General features: G+C 39.5%; 1 long non-coding RNA gene across 1 annotated transcript; it reads left to right on the plus strand.

Annotated features, from left to right (window-relative positions):
• Positions 1 to 35: 35 nt before the first annotated feature.
• LOC122491927 lies at positions 36 to 4712 on the plus strand. The gene is made up of 3 exons (XR_006299486.1): positions 36 to 133; positions 3162 to 3305; positions 4489 to 4712. It is a non-coding gene; the product is annotated as an uncharacterized LOC122491927 (long non-coding RNA).
• Positions 4713 to 6542: the final 1830 nt, after the last annotated feature.

The raw sequence follows: 6542 nt of genomic DNA on the forward strand, positions 1-6542 counted from the left end.
CCTGTCTCCCCACCATGTCTCACTATGCTGGGTGGGTGAGATGTTGGGGCTAGTGGCAGGGGCTGCTGAAGGACACTCCATGCTTCCGCAGGATCAGGTCCAGAGTAGGGTTGATGCAAACAGCATCCTGGAGGTTTGTCACCTTTTGGGTTATGGGGTGGATTCAAGAAGCTATATCTCTTTGCTTGAGGTTTTCCCTGCCACTTGGGCTAGTTGACTTCAGGGTATGTCTTCATGGACTGAAAGGTCTGGAATGGTTAATTGGGAGTGGACTGACATGATGTTCCTCTCCCTGGGCTTTTCTGCGTTGATTAAACTCTTAATGCAATGAACAAAGCACTGTATTTACAAATCATGGCAATGCCACATTTAAGGGAAATCAACATTTGGAGAAAGAATTAAAGGGAAAAAAAGATAGAAGTTCACTTAGGCATGCCTTTCAGTAGTCATTGAGTTTGTCAATTGCTGCATAGTCATTGCTGAGTTTCAGGAGGCTTCATGCATATGTCACTCTAAATACTTCTTGGCTTTTTTGTAGCTTCATGGTGTTTGGCTGAGGCTCAAGCTGTTTTCCTCCCCGTGATCTCCCTTTTATCAAGAGGCTGGAACTCTACATGATCTTCTTTAACTTTGCTTTTAGTATATGCTCAGTATTTCTAGAAATGGCCTCATATTTTAGGGGAGAATTTCGCTTTCCTTTACTTTATGCAGCTTGCAAAGATTAAAAGAGAAAGGTTTCATGATCATACTACCCTATGGTATAAACACTGTCTCAGTATTTTTCCAAAAGGGAGCAGAAGTGAGAGCTGAATTTGGCTGTAGGAGTTTATTGTGTAATTTATTATCTCTCCCTGTGATTATCACCTTTATATTAGGAAAGAACATTCACTGAGTGCTAACTGTGCCAGCCACACATTGATTTTAAGTTCCTACAAATGGAAATTCTGGATCATAGGGTGTGTGTTTTATTATTATTTTTGATAGATTACTATTAAATTACTTATTTAAATGAATGTGTCAGTTTCTACTGACACCAACAATGCATGGGAGATGCTTCCCCCCCGCCCCCATTTTCCCAATTTTCTCAAATATTCTTCTCTATCCTCCAGGCACAGAGGTTTGAGTTTTACTCCTGGATTTATAGTACGTTTTCATCACTGGTCTGTGTAAGGCTCCTTGTTGTTTTAGTTTTTTTTTTTTAACTTAAAGTTTTTTATTGAGATATAGTTTAATTACCATGAAAATCACCATTTTAAAGTGAACAATTTGATGGTTTTTAGTATATTCACAAGACTGTGCAACCATCACCACTTGCTAAATCCAGAATATTTTCATCACCCCAAAAAGATACCCTGTGCCCATTACCCATCACTTTCTATGCCCCCTTCCCACATCTCTGGGCAACCATATATCTACTTTGTGTCTCTACGGATTTGTCTATTTTGGACATTTCATATAAATGGAATCATATAGCATATGGCTTTTTGTATCTGGCTTCTTGCATAATGTGTTCAAGGGTCATCCATGTTTTACCATGTATTGGTGTTTATTTTTTTATGGCTGAATAACATTGTAGGTATATACAACATTTTGCTTATCCATTGATGGCCATAGGTGTTTTTCCTACTTCTTGACTATTACGAGTAATGTTGCTGTGAACATTTGTGTTCAGGTTTTTTTTTTTTTTTTAAATTTTTTTTTTTCAACGTTTTTATTTATTTTTGGGACAGAGAGAGACAGAGCATGAACGGGGGAGGGGCAGAGAGAGAGGGAGACACAGAATCGGAAACAGGCTCCAGGCTCTGAGCCATCAGCCCAGAGCCCGACGCGGGGCTCGAACTCACGGGCCGCGAGATCGTGACCTGGCTGAAGTCGGACGCTTAACCGACTGCGCCACCCAGGCGCCCCTGTGTTCAGGTTTTTGTATGAACATGTTTTCAGTTCTTTTGAGTATACACCTAGAAGTGGAATTGCTGGGTCATATGGTAACTCTGTGTTTAACTTTTTGAGGAAATGCCAAACTGTGCATCCAAAACAGATGGATTTTACATCTTTCCGTTCCTGTCAGCAATATATGAGTTATAATTTCTCTACACCCTCGCAAAAATTTGTTATTGTTCTCTTAAAATTATTATTATTATAGCCATCATAGTGGGCATGAAAGTGGAATCTCAAAATTACATCTCTTTACCTAGCAATTCCAGTGATAAGAATCTCTCCCAAAGATATACTAGCAAAAAAAAAAAAAAAAAAAAAAAAAAGAAGAGAGTTTCACTCATTGTGTTACTTATAATAGCACTATTTTGAGAGCATAAAATGAGAAACAATCCAAATACCCATCAATAGGGAACTGATCAAATAAACTAACATATATCTACACAAACCGAAACATATCCACACAGGTACATCCACTGTCTAATGCAGTTATATAAACCAATGAAAAAGACCTCTGTTGACTGTTTCAAAATGATTTCTCAAATATATTGTTGAGTACAAAAAGCCAGGTGTAGAAATGTGCATGTAATATGCTACTATTCATTTCAAGAAAGGTCTTAAGTCACTGGTTAATCTTTTCCTATGATATTGAAAAATAAACCACAAGATTAGATTTATGAGGGAGGGCAGAAAAAAGATTGAGGGGCCTATACGACCTAATTTATAGAATTGATTTTGAAACTACTTAAATATTTTACATAATTATAGAACAAAATTAAACTAAAAAGCCCAATCGTAAAATTAAAGCAAAATGAAACAAACGAAATCTGTGAAGTGAATTTGTGGCACATATGAAGAGGAATTATTTTAAGTTAGTTTAAAACACAGTTAATTTGGTGATATATCCCTGGGAGGGGGCATTAATCCCTAAGGGGAAACAAAACAAACAAATAAAACAAAGCAAAGAGAAGTTAAATTCTTTCAGTAATGTAGTGTTGGTATTCTTATTCTGGAAATCTTATGCGGGTAAGGCTTTGTTTGTACAGTAAAGCAAACAAGGAATTAGGTTGATGTCAGTGAGAATCACCATTTTGGACAACGGGGAAGGGGCATACAGATGGACAACTGACGAAGCTAAGAAAATTATGTAGTCCTGAATATGAAACTCATGACGTATCTTATCTGGGGGAAAAAAACCCAAACAGCAACATATTTCTTAACTCCAGCCACTGAAAAGTCCCAGAAACCATGACTTAACCAGTAGTAATGAGCCCTCCGTCTCCTGGATTGTGGTCCTGAATATTACTGAAAAGAAGCCAGGCTCTTTGGAGAAATGGATGATACCAGATGTGGGGCAGGAAATGTACAAGGTAAATGTGGGTTTAGATCTACGTTTCCCAAAACTGAACAGGTCCCCTCTGGCATCCGTTTGTTAGCTGTGCTGGTGGAGGTAGGACAGGAAGGACAGCTTTTCAGCAGGGCAGAGGCAGGTGTGATGGCTCAGGTGTGAAGGAATGAGACCAAATGAGCAGGTGTAGTGATGCTGTGGTACTTGAGCCTGGGGATCCTTGTTAAGACCCAGATAATCGTTCCCCCAGTTGTATGAGTGCTGGCTGCTCACAGTTCACACTTGAACCAATCTCTGGGGATTGTGTTCTGTGGAGAAAAGCTGCCTTGCCCAAGAGTACGCCCCTATTCAGGGAGCACACCTTCCTAAATTAGGACTTTAAATGGCCATCCCACTTACTGAGGAAGTCCGATTGGATTGGCTGAGGTTTACAGTTGAAACTATACTGTAGTTTAGCTTTTTCCTCTGCAAAATCTGATTTCCCTCACTCCCCGAGAGCCCTCTCCAATAAACCTCCTGTGCACAAATCTCCATTTCATAGTCTGTTTCTTGGTGGAATCTGGCCCACGTGAATGAGTATAGGTGCTATTCTGGTTTATAAGCTCCATTCCCCATATGAGCCAATATGTTTTATTTCCTCCCACGGGAATAGCTTTCAGGAGGCCTAGCAAGGGACATACCCAGTTGCAAGAATGCACTGCATTCAGAGGAGTTCAAACTATGGATTCTCACTGGGTATTTATAGTTAATTCACAGTCCTCCCAGGCCAGGTATAGTTTACTAATTAGAGGTCATTTTTACCATGAGCAATGTTGCCTGGTAACATAGATGGCATTCCACCTTTATTAGGTTTCCAGGGGAACAGAGCTAGAAAGTTAACCCAAGGTCAGTTTTCCATAGAAAAGGAGAATGAATTTGTTAACCCTATATTTGCATTTGAAAACCCGCAAGTTTGTAAAGATAAGCTTGAAACAGAACAAAAATCCCAACAACCCTCATTTAGGTGATACTACAAAAATACCTTGTTATTTTGAAACCTGGCAAATAAAGGGAAAGAATAATTTATCCAGACTTGGTTATATGGATTGTGCCTTAGGATAATAAATGAGTTGGTAAGGGGAGTTTTCTCTTTATAGAAGTATGCCAGCTGAGAAATGAAGAATGATGAACTTAAGATTCCATCCATTTACATTTATCTCCTACAGAAAAGATGAATCTAGGCAATATTATCGGTGACTGCTAATAGCACAAGAGGGACAACCAGACATTGTGTGCTCCGGATGCAAGTATACAGCACCACCGATGAAGTGTTCTTGCAAAGAGTTCCAGCCTGAATCTGATCAAGCTTCTAGATCTAAATACCAGTTGTTGGGGACAAGATGATGTTGGGGTGAGGCAATTTGTAAAATGAAGACTGTGGAAAACTGTTTAGGACAAATGACTGTTTTTTCTTTTTTCTTTCTTTGTTTCTTTTTTTTTTTTTTTTTTTTTTTAAATTTTTTTTTTTCAACGTTTATTTATTTTTGGGACAGAGAGAGACAGAGCACGAACGGGGGAGGGGCAGAGAGAGAGGGAGACACAGAATCAGAAACAGGCTCCAGGCTCTGAGCCATCAGCCCAGAGCCCGACGCGGGGCTCGAACTCCCGGACCGCGAGATCGTGACCTGGCTGAAGTCGGACGCTTAACCGACTGCGCCACCCAGGCGCCCCTCTTTGTTTCTTTTTAATGTTTATTTATTTTGAGAGAGAGAGAGAGAGAGAGAGAGAGAGAGAGAGAGCGAGCATGCAGGGTAAAATCATAATAGGGGAGAGTGGCCTAGGCCTGCATTTAAGCATGTGACTTTTTTAAACATTTTTTAAAAGTTTATTTATTTATATTTTGTATGAGTGAGAGAGAGGGGGAGAGAGAGAGAGAGAGAGAGGGCACAAGCAGGGGGAGGGCAGGGAGAGAGAGAGAGAGAGAGAGAGAGAGAGAGAGAGAGAGAGAATCCCAAGCAGTCTCTGCTGTCAGCACAGAGCCAATATGGGGCTTGATTTCATGAACTGTGAGATCAACAGCCAGAGGCTTAACTGACTGAATCACCCAGGCATCCCATGACCATTGTTTTTTCAACAAAGACATTGCAAGGGACACACACACACACACACACACACACACAGATATGAAGGGGAACATTTATAAATTAAAGGGACTTAAGAGACAAGAAACATATTAACCAATTGTAATTCTTGAAACTTAATAAGATTCTGGTTTGAGCAAACTGTGAAAATATTGTTTATGGTCAGTCGAGGGAATTTTAACACTGCCTGAAGACTGGATGATAGGAAGAAATAATTGTTAATTTTTTAGGCTTGATAATAATATTCTGGTAGTATTATTTTAAAAAGTCCTCAACGTTTAGAGATACAGGCAGAAATATTTACAGATTATGTGATAGAATATCAGTTTTCCTTCAAAACATTCTAGACTGTGGGTAATGGATTTGATGAAACCAGATTGGCCATGATTTCATAACCACTGAAGCTGTGAGCATTAGGTTTAGGGGGGCTCATTATTTGGTTTCCTTTACTTTTATATGTTTGAGAATTTCCATTATAAGTAATAGAAGCATGTATACACTTAATTTTTTTTTGAGAGAGACATTTTAAATTAATTAATTTATTAATTTTAGAGAGAGAGGGAGAGCGAGTGGGGGCAAACAGAGATTCTCAAGCAGGCTCCCCACTCAGCGTGGAGCTTGACATGGGACTCAATCTCACATCCCTGGATCATGACCTGAGATGAAATCAAGAGTTGAATTCTCAACCAACGTAGCCACATAGGGGCCCTGATACATTTAATTTTTAATATAATAATCTCACTCCTGGGAATCTATCCATAGGTGTTATCCATGTATGAATGTTTAATGTAGCAAAACTAACACAAGAGAAAAAAGATTCTGCAAATAAGCTGAATCCCCAACAGTGACATATGGTTGAATAAATTGTGACACCATGCAGTCATTACAAGGAAATATTTGGAGGCAAACCAGTTCACCTTAGATGAGTTTTCAGGAATGTTGTTGCTGAATGAGAAAAGCAAGATGCACACATGAATGGAGAAGACCTCATTAAAAAAAAAAAAGAAAACCGGCAAAAATTCTACGTAGGCACATTTGCATTTGTGTATATGGGAGGGTGTTCAGCAGGTGTTAACATGGTTACTTGGGGCCGGGGGGGAGTGGGAAAGTGCTTTGGGTGGATGGTGGGGAGATGGGGC

The sequence above is a fragment of the Prionailurus bengalensis genome, chromosome C2, assembly GCF_016509475.1.
Source record: "Prionailurus bengalensis isolate Pbe53 chromosome C2, Fcat_Pben_1.1_paternal_pri, whole genome shotgun sequence".
NCBI lineage: Eukaryota > Metazoa > Chordata > Mammalia > Carnivora > Felidae > Prionailurus > Prionailurus bengalensis.